Source organism: Heterodontus francisci, chromosome 29, assembly GCF_036365525.1.
Source record: "Heterodontus francisci isolate sHetFra1 chromosome 29, sHetFra1.hap1, whole genome shotgun sequence".
Lineage (NCBI taxonomy): Eukaryota > Metazoa > Chordata > Chondrichthyes > Heterodontiformes > Heterodontidae > Heterodontus > Heterodontus francisci.
The window spans coordinates 62,598,965-62,619,002 of NC_090399.1; the positions used below are offsets into that span (position 1 = coordinate 62,598,965).

Here is a 20,038-nt window from a genome sequence, read left to right on the forward strand (position 1 = left end):
TGAGTTCATTGAGCACAGCAAGGATTTGCAAGCAATTCTAAACCAATGGCAGTCGTTAAACAGCAGAGTGCCTTCAGTTTGGCTTCCTGAGCTGCTGTGGTGAAGTCTTCTCTCTTGAGGTGTTCTGTTGACTGCAGGATGGTCTCTTCTCAAATCTTTGTGTACTGATGTCTCTCAGCACCTTTCATTCATACCTGCACCCTGATCCTCTGACGGTTCCTTCATCCATATTAGGTTACATTCCACCTGCACCCTTTTGATTGATCAGTTATGACCTCACCTTTCAGACATTGTCTCTGAAGATAACTTGATGGCCTAAGTCATTGTCACACAATGGGGAATGTTTGCTATCCCCATCAACATTCCAGTCATGAATAGTCTCCGAACACCTTTACTTACATTTCCATCGTGAGGCCTACAAGTCTATCAATTATTGTGACCCTGAGCCTGTCTTAATTGAAATGTAGTAAGGTACTTATCAAAACATCCTGTCTCATAGCAAAGTCACTTCTGTTATTGTTGTTACAGTTAAACCGTCTTCCACCATCTCTCCAATACAGCGTACAAATATACATTTCACAGAACATGATTCTAAACACAAGGTCCAGAACTTAATTCTAATATAATACATTGATACATATACAAAGTATAACTATTCCTGAACATAACCACAATATCATTTCAAATTATTCTACTTTAAAACATAGCACCTCATGTGAATTGTATCAGGCCACAACTCGCACAGATTCATCCAACAGATTAAACATGGCAGTTAACCCCTTAGTTCCTACAGTGCCCACCGTGAGGGTAAAATACCAGATGGCATTGATCCCTCATACATTACCCTTAAGTGGGGCATATTCTTTCATGGTCTCCTGTCTAATTCTCATTTTCTTTATCATCCCCATGATTTGTCTTAACGCACACACCAAAATCAAATTATCACCTATTGAACGATTACAAAGACATGGGAAATAATCCTGATCCAAGGGGGTATTTCAATGTTTAGCCCCATGTCACACCAGTGGCTGTCATCCCCTATCTCAGGGATTTCCTTATCAATTTCCTCATTTTATTGTTGCAGGACATAAAAGTGTTTGTTGGATGTATTGAGTCTTTGCAATAGCTCAGTCAGATGTTCAGGAAAAGGGGGAATGCCATAAACAAATCTACTGTCATATTGATATAACTGCTCCTTGAGATCATCTTTAACAGTGATATATATTTGCTGATGATTCCTTATACTGAATCGGACCTTGTTTACTATCTGAGCCCTGAGAGAGGGACTAAAGCAATATTCTCCCTTATTTATTTGACACATTAAACTGTCATATGTATACTCTGTGTGGGTAGTAACAACACAATACCTTCCCTCACCTTGGTAGACAGAGTGATTGGGGAACTTCTCTCCACTCACTATTTCCATTGTACAGTTGAGGGGGTCTTTGTTCCAGGTTAATCCACATGCTGGAGCAGAGTTTTCTACAATATCATTTGGGCAAACAAAGGCATCATCTGACTGGAGACCCCCAGACAAGTCAGGGGCAACCCAGGTGGTTTCATTGACTAGGGAGATATAATTAAGTGGATTTTTGTATCTAACAATGTGATTCCTCATTATTATCTATTCCTTAACAACTGTTGCAGTAATTCAAGATTCCCAAGATCAATTCTTTATTCTTTTGCTGAAGCTTGTTAATTCTAAATGATTGTCCTGTTCTCAGTACTTTTGTTTCAAGTAACAGATCAGGCATGGACTTGAAAGATTCTCCAGCTCTCCCTTTATCATATCCATCTTTTGAATCATTCCTCGCCCTTCAACTGTCTCTCTCTGAACTTTCATCTTGCTCCCTCTGTCCATTTCCAGTGTGTTTAATTCTATTCTAATTGTTTTAAAGTCAGTTACTATGGAATATTAATCAATGCCTTGATAATTTAAAACATGTTTCACTCGACTGACCACATTAACCATTCCGTGTTGTACTGTTGTTAAGTTGGTGAACATGTCTGAGACCCATTCTTCAGTGCATTTCACCATGCATCTGCATGTTAGTTACTTTGTGCATAACACATCACATTTCCACCAGTGTCCCAATATCATGTCACACATTCCTGACTCGCCAGTGATCTTAACAAAAGATCAAAAAGGGGAGGGGGTGAGGGAAGTGTTTCGAGACCTTGCTCATCTCCCCCTGCATGGTCCCAATGCGTTGGGCAGTGGCCAGAATGTCAAATTCAGTTCTCTTAAAAAAAAACATAGGCAAGATACAAATCTCCAAGAGAAAGCTATCAATTTACAATTCATAACTGCACTCTCCTAACTCTTACTCGAAAGTTCTGAACTTCCTGGAAATTATGCACATTAATTTAACAGTTTGAGTTCTTATTCTGTCAATTTTTGTCCCCAAAATTCCTTGCTTAGATCTTGCAGCAACCAGATTTTATTCCCAATTCTCATTAATTACAATTCTATTTCATTTTTGCGCCCTGGAGAAACTTTAATGTCCATTACCCAGAACGTTTTTAACTGAAGAATCAAACAGACCCTTAATCATTATCTCACTGTCGCGGCAGTTCCCACTGACACAACATCTTACTTCACAATAATATACTGGCAGGCAGACATGTAGTTGCCCCAGGCATTACCATTTTGTTTTGAAGTAAAATTTTGTTTATCTCCTTAAACTTCAAGTGAACTTCCCTTCTGAGTGCTTGGAATAACAACTCATCAATTTGTGTTATCAATTCCAATTTTAGAAATAATTATCCCCAGGCTTGGTGCTTTTAAATGGTGCTTTTCCATCAGATAAAAGTGTTTGCAGGTGTTTAGAGGTGACCTTCACATCTCTTGTTTTCAAGCACTTTGTCTTGAAAGATTTTCAAAACTTCTGGATTCCTTATTGTTCTTGTTTCTGTTTTTAAAAAAAGCACAAAGAATCCATTTGTCTCTGGTCAGGAGTCCAATGGGTTAACATGTCTAATTGTATTTGTTAATTCATCAGTTTAAAATGTCATAATGCCTAATGTACTGTATATAAATCTTCAATGAACTAAAAGTTTTGTAGTGAGCTAAGCTGCGAGCTGAAAGGGTTAACTGTCACTGCTAATTTGAAAAGGGGGCGGGACAAAAGTTCTCACATTAGATCACCTCCTTTTCTTTGAAAAAAGAGCAAATATGTTCCATTAAGTCACGTACACACACTCAAATGGGTTAAAGCATTTTCAATTAAACTCCCAATTGTTTCCAAAACTCCTTAGCTTTCTTAAAAACCCAAGACTAATTCCAAAACAAAAACAAGAAATGCTGGATTCACTCAGCAGGTCTGGCAGCATCTGTGGAAAGAGAAGCAGAGTTAACGTTTCGGGTCAGTGACCCTTCTTCGGAACTAATTCCAACCCAGGTGACTGAACAATCATCTCAAACATCCCAAATTCCAATTTACACAATCAAACCTTAAAACTGTCCCACTCTTACATGTGTGATTTAGTCTCCAGAAAAAAATTCCCACATGTTTTATCATTGTCACTAGAATGTCACTGTGGCAACCAATGAAATTCCAATTTCATCACTTAGAAAGGTTTACTTTATTAATTCCACATCCCTTTAGACTGTGCTTACAATTCTCATATTTAACTCAAAGTGACAATTCTACTATTGCAGGATTGTGTGTCCCAGGGATAAAAACTAAATATTACAAATGCAGACACACATTAAACAGACAACTTCAAACAACTTCCACTTAAGACCACCAAAACAGGTTAAACAGGTTTAAGTTCTCTGCACAGAACAGTGAAGATGACACACACACAAAAACTGGAAAAAGGGTCTTTTATTCACAAATTAGGAAGCTTCCTCTCACACACACTGCAGCCACTCTGGGTCTTTTCAACTTTAATAACTGAGAACTAATGATTAACTAAAACAGAACAGAATAAGCACGTGCTTTTTATTTAAAAGGGAAAAGAGGAAATTAAATTAAACTTGTCTTCTTTTTTCAGGTACCTTTACAAATGCCTGTAAATAGAAAAGTAAAGAAAGAGTTAATTCCACAAACAACAAAAGGAAACCTTCAACATTCTTAGTCCCAAAAGAAAATCACCCAGCAAAGTTTTTGCAGCCTGTTATTCAGTGCTTCCAGTCAGATTCTTGAAGAGACAGAACACCACAAACTCATATTCCATTCTCCTTCATTTCATCAGAACTGAACTCATCCTTCTCTTCAAATCAACTTTGATCCAAGTGTATACAGAACACAGATTAAACAACCAACAATCTTCAAACAACATACAAGACTAGACCAAAGAGGGTTAATTAGTCTACAATTCCAGTGACACAGAACACTGAGCACACACACAAGGGAATCACACAGAGAGGAGTTACTCTCTCTTTAAATTTCCCTCGACACAGGATCTGAGCTGGATATGAACTCCAGTGAAGGTTTCAAGTTGAAATACTTTTCACGCCAATCTGGTTGCTCACACACCGTCCTCACCTTTACAGTGGGCTATCGTAATTTATTTTCCTTCTGTCCATTCTCCCTCATGTACAATCTACTTTCAGGTTCTGAAATTCTCAATTCCCAATGAGTCCCCATTTTAATAATGTGTAACTCATGGATGCAGGTTTGTAAATCATTGGGACTCAGGAACCGGGGTCAGGAATTAGTTCCAGTCTGCTGTCCCGCTTGATTTAAAACACGAGTCTCCATCACCACATTAACAGGAAGATCGGCGGGGGTGGGAGGGGGGGGGTGTGTGGAGTGGGGAGGTCCTGGACCCGCTAGTCTTCACCCGAGTGGTACTTGGAGGCTTTCTCCCCGAATGTACCCCACTCTACCTCTGAGGAATCAGTATATTCTGGATCATATAGGGTGACAGCAGACACAAATGCTCGCTGTTTCCCCAACTTACTCTCTAACGCAGAGTGAAGAGCATCCTTGATTCTTGCTTCCTGAGCTGCTGTAGTGCAGTCTTCTCTCTTGAGGTGTTCTGTTGACTGCAGACTTCTCCCCGATGTCTCTCAGAACCTTCCATTTGTGCTGCCACCGAAGGTTCCTTAATTCCATGTAAGGTTACATTCCACCTTATCGCTTTCGATTGATCAGTTATGACTGCACCTCCCATACATTATCTCTGAAGATAGCTTGATGGCCAATGTCATTTTCCCACAATGGGGAATGTTTGCTATCCCCATCAACATTCCAGTCATGAATAGTCTCCGAACACCTTTACTTACATTTCCATCGTGAGGCCTACAAGTCTATCAATTATTGTGACCCTGAGCCTGTCTTAATTGAAATTAAACAATCCTGTCTCATAGCAAAGCCAATTCTTCTATTGTTACAGGAGACACCGTCTTCGACCATCTCTCCAATGCACCATACAAATATACATTTCCTCGAACATGATTCCAAACACAAGATCCATAACTATATTCACAATATATATTAATGATATAGATGAGGGAATTAAATGTAATATATCCAAGTTTGCAGATGACACAAAGCTGGGGGAGTGTGAGCTGTGAGGAGGATGCAGAGAAGCTCCAGTGTGATTTGAACAGATTGACTGAGTGGGCAAATACATGGCAGATGCAGTATAATGTAGATAAATGTGAGGTTATCCACATTGTTGGCAACAACATAAAGGCAGATTATTATCTGAACGGCGATAGATTGGGAAATGGGAGGGTGCAGTGAGACCTGGGTGTCCTTGTGCACCAGTCGCTGAAAATAAGCATGCAGGTGCAGCAGGCATTTCAGAAGGCAAACAGTATGTTGGCGAGAGGATTTGAGTACAGGAGCAAGGATGTCTTGCTGCAATTATACAAGGGCTTGGTGAGACCACATTTGGAATACTGTGTGAACAATGTCACCTCCACTTTCCAGGCAAATACTGTCCCTTTAACTCCTGCCGACAGTTTACCCAACACCCCAGGCCCAGTTGCTACATTGAAATGTCAATTGATAATTTAATAAACTGGATTGAGAGATTTATGTTTGAATGGATATTAAGGAATATGGAACCAAGGAGAGGTGTAGATGGAGTTAATGTACAAACCAGCCTGAACCGAATTGAGTGGAACAGGCTGAATGGGCAACATAAACTCTGTTGGTATGAGAAAAAAAATTCCATTTCCCCTGTGCACAGTGTACTCAGGTTTCTTTTATTTTATTCTCAAAATATACTTTATTCATAAAAATCTGTAAAAAAAAATCATGACAAAACAGTTCCAAACAGCACCAAGTCAAAAATTACAGACAGTGCAAAGGAGGTCAGTTTCCTTCAATGCAATCATGAATTGGCTCACAACACTTCCATTTCATTTCTCGTGCCATATACATTTTACAGCAAACGAAAATTTTCCCGAGACAGTTCAAGGGGTTTTCCATGGATCCAGCCCCTCCGTTCTGCTTGGTGGGGGGACCTTACACTGAGGTCTTTCCCCATTGAGCCTTTGCTGCGGCTGCCCAAGCTTTAGTACGTCCCTCAGCATGTAGTCCTGGACCTTGGAATGTGCCAGTCTGCACCATTTGGTCGTGGACAACTCTTGGCGCTGGTAGTCCAGCAAGTTTCGGGCAGACCAAAGGGCCTCTTTCACCGAATTGATAGTCCTCCAGCAGCAGTTTATGTTTATCTCGGTGTGCGTCTCTGAGAACAGCCGTGGAGCACAGACTCCTGTTAGAGCTGCTTGGGATGAACCTCGACAAAACCTCTTTCCACACCTGCTTTGCAAAGACACATTCCAGAAGGAGGTGGGCAACCGTCTCTTCCCCACCACAGCCACTGCGAGGTCATTGTGCGGAGGGGGTGAGACTTCGGGCGTGCAGGAAGGATCTGACTGGGAGGGCTCTTCTCACCACCAGCCAAGCTACATCTTGGTGCTTGTTTGAAAGTTCTGGTGATGAGGCATTCCGCCAAATGACTTTGGTGGTCTGCTCAAGGAACTATCCGACAGAATCTACCATCTCCTTTTCCCGTAGGGCCTTGAGAACATTCCGTGCAGACCACTGCCTGATGGACCGGTGGTCAAAAGTGTTTCTGTGCAGAAACTGTTCCACGACAGATAGGTGGTTCGGCACAGTCCAACTGGATGGAGCGTTCTGCGGCAATGTGACCAGGCCCATCCTTCGCAACACCGGGCACAGAGAGAACCTCAGCACATAGTGACACTTGGAGTTTGCGTACTGGAGTTCAACACACAACTTGATGCAGCCGCACACAAAGGTAGTTATCAGGATGAGGGCGACGTTGGGTACATTTTTCCCGCTAGCGGGGTATGGGTCAGACCTGTGCCACGTATAGCAACAACGTGAGCGCCTCGCACCCGATGACCACGTTCTTACCCACAATGGAGAGAGATCGCTGCTCCCACATGCTCAGCTTGTGTTGTACCCCGGCTACTCGCTCCTCCCAGGTTTTGGTGCACGTCCTGGCCTTTGCGAACCAGTTCATCAGCAACTTCAGGTAGTCTGACCTGACGCTGAAGGGGACAAAGGATCGGTCAGCCCAGTTCCCAAAGAACATGGCCTCGCTCTTGACGTGGTTAACTTTGGCTCCTGAGGCCAGTTCGAACTGATCGCAGATGCTCATCAGTCTGCGCACAGACAGCGGATCCGAGCAGAAGATGGCGATGTCATCTATGCACAGGGAGGTTTTAACCTGAGTACCTCCACTGCCTGGGATTGTCACCCCTCTTCTGCTCACATCCTTCCTAATAGACTCAGCAAAGGGTTCAATGCAGCAAACAAACAAGACCGGGGAGAGAGAACAGCCCTGTCTGACTCACAGTGTACTCAGGTTTCCACACAGTTACAACCCAGGGACATTGATAGATTCAGTGAGAGGATCAAACTACAGCAGCTGGTGTAAAATGTGGGGTAGTTTGAGGTCAATAATTTTTAACCTCAAAGATAAATCAGGGTATTTTCCAAATGGTTAGAATCTGGGAATTGTGGAGGAACAGAGAGATTTAAAGGGATAGGTATGGAAATGATTAGCAACCATTGGACCGTCCAAAAATTATTGAAAATGCTGATGGAATTGAAGTCTTTACCTCAATGGGGCTGGAACAGAAATGGTGGAAGTTATGTTACAGTTGTGTGAAGCTCTGGTTAAATCACATCTGGAGGACTGTGTTCTGATCTGGACACCTCACCTCTGGAAGGATAATTTGGTTTTAAAGAGGATGCAGTACAGATTCACCAGCATTGTACCAGGGTTTAGAGGGTTAAATTATGAGGCCTGGTTGTATAGATTAGGCTTGTATTGCCTTGAGTATAGAAGATTAAATAATGATCTCATTGATGTGTTTAAGATGATAAAAGGATTAATGTCAGGAAACTCTTCATTACACAAGAAGTCGAGGAAATCAGAACCTCTCCGCCCCCCAATCGGCTGTTGAGGCTGGGGGTCAATTGTAAAGTTACAAAAAGTGATAGATGTTAGGAAGGGAATGAAGGAATATGGAACTAAGTGGATTAGATGGAGTTATTCTACAAATCAACCATCAACTAATTGAAAGGCAGACCAAGCTTGAGGTGCTGAATGACCTACTCCTGTTCCTTAGTTTATCAAGGGATATGGATCAAAGGTGGTAAATCAATTTGAGGTCCAGAACAGTCATCATGTAATTACATTGGGAATGGACTCGAGGGGCTGAATGGCCTAACTCTGTTGCTGTGAACATATACAACTACTTATCATTATTATGAGGCAGACAATCCCATCACATCAAAACAGTTTGAGTTAGTGAGGCTGAAAACCCAAAATGAAAATGTCACCAGGCACTCAGACCTTCTCTCCAATTCAGGGAATGACTATGAGGTACTGAGACATTCAAGACTAGTGTCAAACTTTAATGAGAAGGTTGAGTCATATTTAATGTCAGCTGCAAAAAATAGCTACCAGGCTAAGTTGGCCGAAAGAATTTTGGACTCTCCTCTTAACAAGGTCAGTTCGTGGGTAGGGCATCTGAAGCTTTTTCTCTGTTATCAGAAGCTCCTTTGACCGTCAATAAACTAAAATTAGAATTCTAAATGCGTGTGAGTTAGTACCTGCAGCCTATATGACAGAAACTGAGACACACCAGGATTAGACCCGCATAGACTTGCATTGAAATTCAAAGAATTAAACAGATGACATTCGATCGCTGGATACGATCTTTCAAGCTTAAACCCTCACGTGAAAATTTGAGAGAAGTGACGTTGCTGCAAGAAATTAAAAATAGTATCGCAGTTAATACAAGAACCCACCTTGAAGAACAAAGAGTTAAAGGGTAAGAGAAGCCACAGAATTGACTGACAATGATGAGTTAATACACAGACCCCCTAACTCTGAATAAATGTGGATGCAGATGAAACAGAAATGGGCTCGAGAGAAAAGGAAAGTAGGGAATGAAAACCAAACCAGTCTCCAACTGTTTCAGAGAAGGAACTCAGCTGATAAACCAGTAAGGACACGCCGGATGTGTTTCCAATGTTATTATAAACCTCTTTCCGTTCAGCCCAGATGGTTCTCTCTCTCACTGGGGTCCGGGTTCCATCGGCAGTTCCTTCACGGGAATATTCTGACTATTGTTATTGGACCACTGGAAACATCACTGTCTGTTCCCACTGTGACCTACCGGTACAGGCCCTAACCACTGATTACATTCCTCTCCCCAGTCACTGTCTGAAACTGAACCAGACTGTTCACAACCTCATCGTCCTATTTAATCCAGAGCTGCATTTTTAACCCTGCATCACCAAGACTGCCAACTGTCACCTCTATAACAGTGCCTGTCTCCACCCCTGCCTCAACTCATCTGCTGTTGGACCCTCATCCATACCAGTAAAGAGGGGCTTGCCTTGGGGTCGAAGAGCAAAACCCACCCTAGAAACAAAGCAAATGGCAGCCTTTTTAAACTTTAAGGATTTGATGGGGGCGGGGGGGGCGGCAGGGAGTAGAGGAGATAGGGGTGGAAAGGAAATGGAAAAGGAGAGAATAGGTGGCTGAGTCGTGGAAGGGAGAGAAAGGCTGCAAGGATGTTCCTCTTGAATAGGTTGTTTGAGCACCTTACTGGAAATAGTACAAAGTTCAATCTTCCAGTGGGGTGGGGGGGGGGTGGGGGGGACGGTGGAGGAATTCTTTGCCCGGTCGGCTGGAGCCGTCCGGTTCTTTCCACTTTCTGCTGTTGTGACAAAGACTTTCTTCACCCAGGTGGCTCCAGCTGTCCTGAGCCACGCAGTTGGGGTGGGGAGGGTGCTCCAATTGTGCCAGATGGAGGAAAGCACAAGAGAAAATACAGGGGCTCCATACAGAATCTTTGTGCCCCACTCCTGGATATTCCGGCATCTCCTCCCTCCCCCAACAGTCCAAGCAAAACAGTTCTCCAGTGCTCCAACACCCACCTCTCCAAAATAACTCACAGATCCTGTTTCTCTGCAATGGATGGAATCAGTTCCACATTTGTATGTTGTAAATGTTTCAGCTCTCTCCAATCTTTGTCAGAACAGCAGAAAGTGGAAAGAACCGGACGGCTCCAGCCGACCAGGGATCAAGGGTGAGCTGGCAAATTGGATACAAAATTGGCTTGGTGATAGGAGGCAGAGGGTGGTAGTGCAGGGTTGTTTTTCAGATTGGAGGCCGGTGACCAGTGGTGTGCTGCAGGGATCGGTGCTGGGCCCTCTGTTGTTTGTCATATATATTAATGACTTGGATGTGAATGCAGGGGGCATGATTAGTAAGTTTGCAAATGACACCAAAATTGGTGGTATAGTGGACAGTGAAGAAGGTTGTCTGAGGTTACAGCAGGATATAGATCAACTGGGAAAGTGGGCAAGGGATTGGCAAATGGAATTTAATGCAGACAAGTGCGAAGTGATGCATTTTGGGAAGTTAAACCTGGGCAGGGCATATGCAGTGAATGGCACCCTGGGGAGTGTTGTTGAGCAGAGAGACCTTGGGGTGCAAGTACATAGTTCCCTAAAAGTGGCAAGACAGGTAGACAGGGTGGTGAAGAGGGCATATGACATGCTTGCCTTCATCAGCCAAGGCATTGAGTACAAGAGTTGGGACGTCATGTTACAGTTGTACATAATGTTGGTTAGGCTGCACTTGGAATGCTGTGTGCAGTTCTGGTCACCGCATTACAAGAAAGATGTGATTAAGCGAGAGAGGGTGCAGAAAAGATTCACAAGGATGTTGCCTGGTATGGAGGGCTTGAGTTATAAAGAGAGACTGGAAAGGCTGGGTCTGTTTTCCTTGGAGCGAAGGAATCTGAGAGGGGACATTCTGGAGGTACATAAAATTATGAGAGGCGTACATAAGTTAGATAGCCAGAGACTGTTTCCCATGGTCGGGCTGACTAAAACTAGAGGGCATAGATTAAAGGTGAGAGGGAGGAGGTTTAAAGGGGATCAAAATGATAAATGTTTCACACAAAGAATAGTGGGTATCTGGAATGAGCTGCCAGAGGAGATGGTGGAGGCAGGAACAATAGCAACATTTTAGAGGCATCTGGACAGGTACTTGAATGAGCAAGGTATAGAGGGATATGGAATTAATGCAGGCAGGTGGGATTAGTATAGATAGGCATTATGGTTGGCATGGACGCGGTGGGCCGAAGGGCCTGTTTCTATGCTGTACGACTCTATGACTCTATCAGCTCATGTATTCTAAAAATTCTGTTTACATTTCCCTGGTATTGTTTACAGTAACCGAAGAACAACTGACGGGGTTTTTTTGGATGATGTATGAAATTCTGAACTTCACTGAACCTGCAATTAACCATGACATTCACTCCATTTCTCTGTTGCATACCTGAACCGACGGGAAATTCCTGCTCAGGTTTAAAGAAGGACAAGGTGAGATAAGGGTATTGAACTGACTCTGTCTCAGAGATACCATTACATGTGACATTAATCCCATTTACCTGTTGCCATTTGATTCTTATCTGAAATATTTTCTCAGGTTTGACAAAGGGCAGGGTTTGTTAAACTTATGTTACCTGGGAGTTGCTGTCACGATAAGCTCATCTACAAAGCACCACTAATGTCAACAGTCAGTCCGACTCCTGACACAGGTTACAGTCCATGTATCGGGGGTTTCTATTAAACCTTCTCACCCTCCTGTATCTGGGGAGGTCCCTCTAAGCCCTGTCTCACACTCCTGTATCTGGGGACATTAGGTGAGGTCAGAGTCAGGGAGAAAGACATAGAGTTAAATCAGGGTTAATGTGCACACTGATCAATGCACAGAGTGTCGTTAATATGATTGGTAAGTTATTGGCGCAGTTTGATATGTGGAAATATGATGTTGTGGCTCTAACAAAGACCTGGCTGAATGAAGGGCAGGACTGGCAGAATGCTTCCACTCCAACAAGAAGCGAGGCTCTGGTTCATGGCAGTGAGGTGGGCCAAGTGGATCAAATATCTGTGGAGGAACAGAGAGATTTAAAGGGATAGGTATGGAAATGATTAGCAACCATTGGACCGTCCAAAAATTATTGAAAATGCTGATGGAATTGAAGTCTTTACCTCAATGGGGCTGGAACAGAAATGGTGGAAGTTATGTTACAGTTGTGTGAAGCTCTGGTTAAATCACATCTGGAGGACTGTGTTCTGATCTGGACACCTCACCTCTGGAAGGATAATTTGGTTTTAAAGAGGATGCAGTACAGATTCACCAGCATTGTACCAGGGTTTAGAGGGTTAAATTATGAGTCCTGGTTGTTTAGATTCGGCTTGTATTGCCTTGAGTATAGAAGATTAAATAATGATCTCATTGACGTGTTGAAGATGATAAAAGGATTAATGTCAGGAAACTCTTCTTTAGACAAGAAGTCGAGGAAATCAGAACCTCTCCGCCCCCAATAGGCTGTTGAGGCTGGGGGTCAATTGTAAAGTGACAAAAAGTGATAGATGTTAGGAAGGGAATGAAGGAATATGGAACTAAGTGGATTAGATGGAGTTAATCTACAAATCAACCATCAACTAATTGAAAGGCAGACCAAGCTTGAGGTGCTGAATGACCTACTCCTGTTCCTTAGTTTATCAAGGGATATGGATCAAAGGTGGTAAATCAATTTGAGGTACAGAACAGTCATCATGTAATTACATTGGGAATGGACTCGAGGGGCTGAATGGTCAAACTCGGTTGCTGTAAACATATAAAACTACTTATCATTATTATGAGGCAGACAATCCCATCACATCGAAACAGTTTGAGTTAGTGAGGCTGAAAACCCAAAATGAAAATGTCACCAGGCACTCAGACCTTATCTCCAATTCAGGGAATGACTATGAGGTACTGAGACATTCAAAACTAGTGTCAAACTTTAATGAGAAGGTTGAGTCATATTTAATGTCAGCTGCAAAAAATAGCTACCAGGCTAAGTTGGCCGAAAGAATTTTGGACTCTCCTCTCAACAAGGTCAGTTCGTGGGTAGGGCATGTGAAGCTTTTTCTCTGTTATCAGAAGAAAGCACCTTTGACCGTCAACAAACTAAAATTAGAATTCTAAATGCGTGTGAGTTAGTACCTGCAGCCTATATGACAGAAACTGAGACACACCAGGATTAGACCCGCATAGACTTGCATTGAAATTCAAAGAATTAAACAGATGACATTCGATCGCTGGATCCGATCTTTCAAGCTTAAACCCTCACATGAAAATTTGAGAGAAGTGACGTTGCGACAAGAAATTAAAAATAGTATCGCAGTTAATACAAGAACCCACCTTGAAGAACAAAGAGTTAAAGGGTAAGAGAAGCCACAGAAATGACTGACAATGATGAGTTAATACACAGACCCCCTAACTCTGAATAAATTTGGGTCTAGTAACTCTTACATGCCAGGGAGAGATAGCAGGGATGCAGATGAAACAGAAATGGGCTCGAGAGAAAAGGAAAGTAGGGAATGAAAACCAAGCCAGTCTCCAACTGTTTCAGAGAAGGAACTCAGCTGATAAACCAGTAAGGACACGCCGGATGTGTTTCCAATGTTATTATAAACCTCTTTCCGTTCAGCCCAGATGGTTCTCTCTCTCACTGGGATCCGGGTTCCATCGGCAGTTCCTTCACGGGAATATTCTGACTATTGTTATTGGACCACTGGAAACATCACTGTCTGTTCCCACTGTGACCTACCGGTACAGGCCCTAACCACTGATTACATTCCTCTCCCCAGTCACTGTCTGAAACTGAACCAGACTGTTCACAACCTCATCGTCCTATTTAATCCAGAGCTGCATTTTTAACCCTGCATCCTCTGCATCACCAAGACTGCCAACTGTCACCTCTATAACAGTCACGGTCTCCACCCCTGCCTCAACTCATCTGCTGTTGGATCCTCATCCATACCAGTCAAGAGGGGCTTGCCCTGGGGTCGAAGAGCAAAACCCACCCTAGAAACAAAGCAAAAACAAGAAATGCTGGATTCACTCAGCAGGTCTGGCAGCATCTGTGGAAAGAGAAGCAGAGTTAACGTTTCGGGTCAGTGACCCTTCTTCGGAACTCCGAAGAAGAGTCACTGACCCGAAACGTTAACTCTGCTTCTCTTTCCACAGATGCTGCCAGACCTGCTGAGTGAATCCAGCATTTCTTGTTTTTGTTTCAGATTTCCAGCATCCGCAGTATTTTGCTTTTATTCTAGAAACAAAGCAAATGGCAGCCTTTTTAAACTTTAAGGATTTGATGGGGGGGGGCGCAGGGAGTAGAGGAGATAGGGGTGGAAAGGAAATGGAAAAGGAGAGAATAGATGGCTGAGTCGTGGAAGGGAGAGAAAGGCTGCAAGGATGTTCCTCTTGAATAGGTGGTTGGAGCACCTTACTGGAAATAGTACAAAGTTCAATCTTCCAGTGGGTCGGGGATGGGGGGGGGGGGGGGGCGGCGCGGGAGGAATTCTTTGCCCGGTCGGCTGGAGCCATCCGGTTCATTCCACTTTCTGCTGTTGTGACAAAGACTTTCTTCACCCAGGTAGCTCCAGTTGTCCTGAGCCACGCAGTTGGGGTGGGGAGGATGCTCCAATTGTGCCAGATGGAGGAAAGCACAAGAGAAAATACAGGGGCTCCCTATAGAATCTTTGGGCCCCACCCCTGGATATTCCGGCATCTCCTCCCTCCCCCAACAGTCCAAGCAAAACAGTTCTCCAGTGCTCCAACACCCACCTCTCCAAAATAACTCACAGATCCTGTTTCTCTGCAATGGATGGAATCAGTTCCACATTTGTATGTTGTAAATGTTTCAGCTCTCTCCAATCTTTGTCAGAACAGCAGAAAGTGGAAAGAACCGGACGGCTCCAGCCGACCAGGGATCAAGGGTGAGCTAGCAAATTGGATACAAAATTGGCTTGGTGATCGGAGGCAGAGGGTGGTAGTGCAGGGTTGTTTTTCAGATTGGAGGCCGGTGACCAGTGGTGTGCTGCAGGGATCGGTGCTGGGCCCTCTGTTGTTTGTCATATATATTAATGACTTGGATGTGAATGCAGGGGGCATGATTATTAAGTTTGCAAATGACACCAAAATTGGTGGTATAGTGGACAGAGAAGAAGGTTGTCTGAGGTTACAGCAGGATATAGATCAACTGGGAAAGTGGGCAAGGGATTGGCAAATGGAATTTAATGCAGACAAGTGTGAAGTGATGCATTTTGGGAAGTTAAACCTGGGCAGGGCATATGCAGTGAATGGCACCCTGGGGAGTGTTGTTGAGCAGAGAGACCTTGGGGTGCAAGTACATAGTTCCCTAAAAGTGGCAAGACAGGTAGACAGGGTGGTGAAGAGGGCATATGACATGCTTGCCTTCATCAGCTGAGGCATTGAGTACAAGAGTTGGGACGTCATGTTACAGTTGTACATAATGTTGGTTAGGCTGCACTTGGAATGCTGTGTGCAGTTCTGGTCACCGCATTACAAGAAAGATGTGATTAAGCGAGAGAGGGTGCAGAAAAGATTCACAAGGATGTTGCCTGGTATGGAGGGCTTGAGTTATGAAGAGAGATTGGAAAGGCTGGGTCTGTTTTCCTTGGAGCGAAGGAATCTGAGAGGGGACATTCTGGAGGTACATAAAATTATGAGAGTCGTACATAGGTTAGATAGCCAGAGTCTGTTTCCCATGGTCGGGCTGACTAAAACTAGAGGGCATAGATTAAAGGTGAGAGGGAGGAGGTTTAAAGGGGATCAAAATGATAAATGTTTCACACAAAGAATAGTGGGTATCTGGAATGAGCTGCCAGAGGAGATGGTGGAGGCAGGAACAGTAGCAACATTTTAGAGGCATCTGGACAGGTACTTGAATGAGCAAGGTATAGAGGGATATGGAATTAATGCAGGCAGGTGAGATTAGTATAGATAGGCATTATGGTTGGCATGGACGCGGTGGGCCAAAGGGCCTGTTTCTATGCTGTACGACTCTACGACTCTATCAGCTCATGTATTCTAAAAATTCTGTTTACATTTCCCTGGTATTGTTTACAGTAACCGATGAACAACTGACTGGGTTTTTTTGGATGATGTATGAAATTCTGAACTTCACTGAACCTGCAATTAACTATGACATTCACTCCATTTCTCTGTTGCATACCTGAACCGACGGGAAATTCCTGCTCAGGTTTAAAGAAGGACAAGGTGAGATAAGGGTATTGAACTGACTCTGTCTCAGAGATACCATTACATGTGACATTAATCCCAGTTACCTGTTGCCATTTGATTCTTATCTGAAATATTTTCTCAGGTTTGACAAAGGGCAGGGTTTGTTAAACTTATGTTACCTGGGAGTTGCTGTCACGATAAGCTCATCTACAAAGCACCACTAATGTCAACAGTCAGTCCTACTCCTGACACAGGTTACAGTCCATGTATCGGGGGTTTCTATTAAACCCTCTCACCCTCCTGTATCTGGGGAGGTCCCTCTAAGCCCTGTCTCACACTCCTGTATCAGGGGATATTAGGTGAGGTCAGAGTCAGGGAGTTAAATCAGGGTTAATGTGCACACTGATCAATGCACAGAGTGTCGTTAATATGATCGGTAAGTTATTGGCGCAGTTTGATATGTGGAAATATGATGTTGTGGCTCTAACAAAGACCTGGCTGAATGAAGGGCAGGACTGGCAGAATGCTTCCACTCCAACAAGAAGCGAGGCTCTGGTTCATGGCAGTGAGGTGGGCCAAGTGGATCAAATATCAGTCGGAGAACATTTAGGGGACAGTGATCATTGTATCATGTTTAGGTTGGCTCTGCATGACTGGGTGTTAAAGATAGGCAAGGAAGAAAAGGGCGAGGAGTGGCAGGTAAGGAGAGCATTACAGTGCTGGAGAGAGAGGATATCCCAGAAGGGTCAAGGACAGAACCTATTTGGCTAAAGCTAAAGAACAAAAAGGGTGCAGTTACTCAGTGTCGTCTATAGGCCAATAACTAATGGAAAGGGTGCAGAGGAACAAATCTGCAATGAAATTACAGGAAGGTGTAGGAATTATGGAATCATTGTAATGGGGCACGTAAATATCTGAATATTGAATGGTATATGAATAGTGTAAAGGGCAGAGAGGGGTAAGAGTTCCTAGAGTGTGTTCAGGAACATTTTCTACAGCAGTATGTTTCCACTGCAACTGGAAGGGAGGCGCTGCTGGACCTGGTTCATGGGAGTGAGGTGGACCCAGTGGATCAAATATCAGTTGGAGAACATTTAGGGAACAGTGATCAGGTATCATAAGGTTTAGGTTGGCTATGGAAAAGGAGAAAGAACAATCTTGAGTAAGAATACTTAATTGGGGGAAAGCCAACTTCAATGGGGTGAGAATGAATCTGGGCCGAATAAAGTGGAACCTTTTGGTTGCAGTAGCTTTTTCAGAAGCGGAGAGTGCAGAGTGAACTATCAGCTGGGAGGTCAGTTTCAGTTTAAAGTTAAAGTTAATTCCCTTTTGTTTCGGAGGACCAGGGGACTGCTGGGTAAGTCAAAACCTATATATTTGGCCAGTGGCTGAACCCGAGACACTACACGTGCAGTGTCTCCCACCCGCCCTCCTCCTCTAACCAAAAAAAAAGGACTCTGGTGTGTTGATAATGTAAGCTTTTTATTTTATTTCTTCTGTATCGTGTGATTGGTAAAAATTTACTTTCTTCTTTTACTTTTTTGACTTATCTATTAATTGGTTATTTGAAAAAGACCACAGCAGAGAAGTATCAAAGTATTTAGCTCTTAAAGTAGAGATGGCTGGGCAGGTGTTGTGCTGTAGCTGGATGATGTGGGAGCTGGCTAATCCCATTATGAGCGGCAGGGACTGCATCTGCGGGAAGTGCACCCAACTCCAGCTCCTCGAGAACCGCGTTAGGGAACTGCAGCTGGAGCTGGATGAACTTCGGATCATTCGGGAGGCGGAGGGGGTTATTGAGAGGAGTTATAGGGAGGTAGTCACACCTCAGGTAAAAGAAGTAGGTCGATGGGTTACCGTCAGGGGAAGGAGAGGGAACCAGCAGGCAGTGCAAGGATCCCCTGTGGCCGTTTCCCTCAACAACAGGTATACCGTTTTGGATTCTGTTGGGGGGGACGACTTACCAGGGGTAAGCAATGGGGTACAGGTCTCTGGCACAGAGTCTGTCCCTGTTGCTCAGAAGGGAAGGGGGAAGAGGAGCAGAGCATTAGTCATTGGGGACTCCATAGTTAGGGGAACAGATAGGAGGTTCTGTGGGAACGAGAGAGACTCACGGTTGGTGTGTTTCCTCCCAGGTGCCAGGGTTCGTGATGTCTCGGATCGTGTTTTTGGGATCCTTAAGGAGGAGGGGGAGCAGCCCCAAGTCGTGGTCCACATAGGCACCAATGACATAGGTAGGAAGAGAGATGGGGATTTAAGGCAGAAATTCAGGGAGCTAGGGTGGAAGCTTAGAGCGAGAACAAACAGAGTTGTTATCTCTGGGTTGTTGCCCGTGCCACGTGCTAGCGAAGCGAAGAATAGGGAGAGAGAGGAGTTGAACACGTGGCTGCAGGGATGGTGTAGCAGGGAGGGTTTTGGTTTCCTGGATAATTGGAGTTCTTTCTGGGGTAGGTGGGACCTCTACAAACAGGATGGTCTTCACCTGAACCAGAGGGGTACCAATATCCTGGGGGGGAAGATTTGCTAGTGCTCTTCGGGGGGGGTTTAAACTAATTCAGCAGGGGGATGGGAACCTAAATTGTAGTTCCAGTGTACAGGATGTTGAGAGTAGTGAGGTCAGGGATAAGGTTACAAGGACGCAAGAGGGCACTGGCAAGCAAGAACTTGGTTTAAAGTGTGTCTACTTCAACGCCAGGAGCATCCGGAATAAGGTGGGTGAGCTTGCAGCGTGGGTTGGTACCTGGGATCTCAATGTTGTGGCCATTTTGGAGACATGGGTAGAGCAGGGACAGGAATGGATGTTGTAGGTTCCGGGATTTAGATGTTTCAGTAAGAACAGAGAAGATGGCAAAAGAGGGGGGGGGTGTGGCAATGTTAATCAAGGAGAGTATTACGGCGGCAGAAAGGACGTTTGAGGACTCGTCTACTGAGGTAGTATGGGCCGAGGTTAGAAACAGGAGAGGAGAGGTCACCCTGTTGGGAGTTTTCTATAGACCTCCGAATAGTTCCAGAGATGTAGAGGAAAGGATAGCGAAGATGATTCTCGACAGGAGCGAGAGTAACAGGGTAGTTGTTATGGGGGACTTTAACTTTCCAAATATTGACTGGAAATACTATAGTTCGAGTACTTTAGATGGGTCAGTTTTTGCCCAGTGTGTGCAGGAGGGTTTTCTGACACAGTGTGTAGACAGGCCAACCAGGGGCGATGCCACATTGCATTTGGTACTGGGTAATGAACCAGGCCAGGTGTTAGATTGAGATGTAGGTGAGCACTTTGGTGATAGTGATCACAATTCGGTTAGGTTTACCTTAGCGATGGGCAGGGACACCGCAGGGCAAGAATTATAGCTGGGGGAAAGGAAATTATGATGCGATTAGGCAAGATTTAGGATGCGTCGGATGGGGAAGGAAACTGCAGGGCATGGGCACAATCGAAATGTGGAGCTTATTCAGGGAGCAGCTACTGCGTGTC

General features: G+C 44.1%; 1 long non-coding RNA gene across 2 annotated transcripts in view; it reads right to left on the reverse strand.

Annotated features, from left to right (window-relative positions):
* Positions 1-493: 493 nt before the first annotated feature.
* LOC137345654 (uncharacterized) overlaps positions 494-20,038 on the reverse strand; it is a 43,472-nt gene continuing 23,927 nt past the window's right edge. The window contains exon 3 of one of the 2 annotated variants that reach the window (XR_010968596.1): positions 494-2,912. This is a non-coding gene — a long non-coding RNA (uncharacterized lncRNA). Of the gene's footprint in view, positions 2,913-5,916; positions 7,484-20,038 lie in introns of those variants that run through there. The other variant, XR_010968595.1, reaches the window with a different exon arrangement.